We start from the raw sequence: 223 nt of genomic DNA, 5'->3' as shown, positions 1-223 counted from the left end.
GTGATGAAGATCAGGTTAATGTTTCTGTTTCTTCAAGACTATAAACCAAACCATTCAAAATGCTTGAGGACCAGACAGTCCAGGTTTGTCCGTTAAACGATACAAGACCCCCATCTGCTGCACACTGGTTTAACTGCAGCTAACAGACAAAGTGAGCAACTCCAATAGCTGAAAGATGACTGAAATATCATGCTTGGGTAAAGTTCAAGATGTTTATTGTCAT

At 39.9% G+C, this 223-nt stretch overlaps 1 protein-coding gene across 1 annotated transcript in view; it reads right to left on the bottom strand.

The window, feature by feature from the left end:
• The window catches only part of LOC118321529 (vitellogenin-like), a gene marked incomplete at its 5' end in the record, with an annotated part of 13437 nt that overhangs the window by 3862 nt on the left and 9352 nt on the right, over positions 1 to 223 (bottom strand).

This window comes from Morone saxatilis, unplaced genomic scaffold (genome assembly GCF_004916995.1).
Source record: "Morone saxatilis isolate NCDOM2014 unplaced genomic scaffold, NCSU_SB_2.0 Contig12, whole genome shotgun sequence".
Lineage (NCBI taxonomy): Eukaryota > Metazoa > Chordata > Actinopteri > Moronidae > Morone > Morone saxatilis.
The sequence above is the reverse complement of the archived record's forward strand: the minus strand, read 5'-3'. Positions and strand labels throughout refer to the sequence as shown.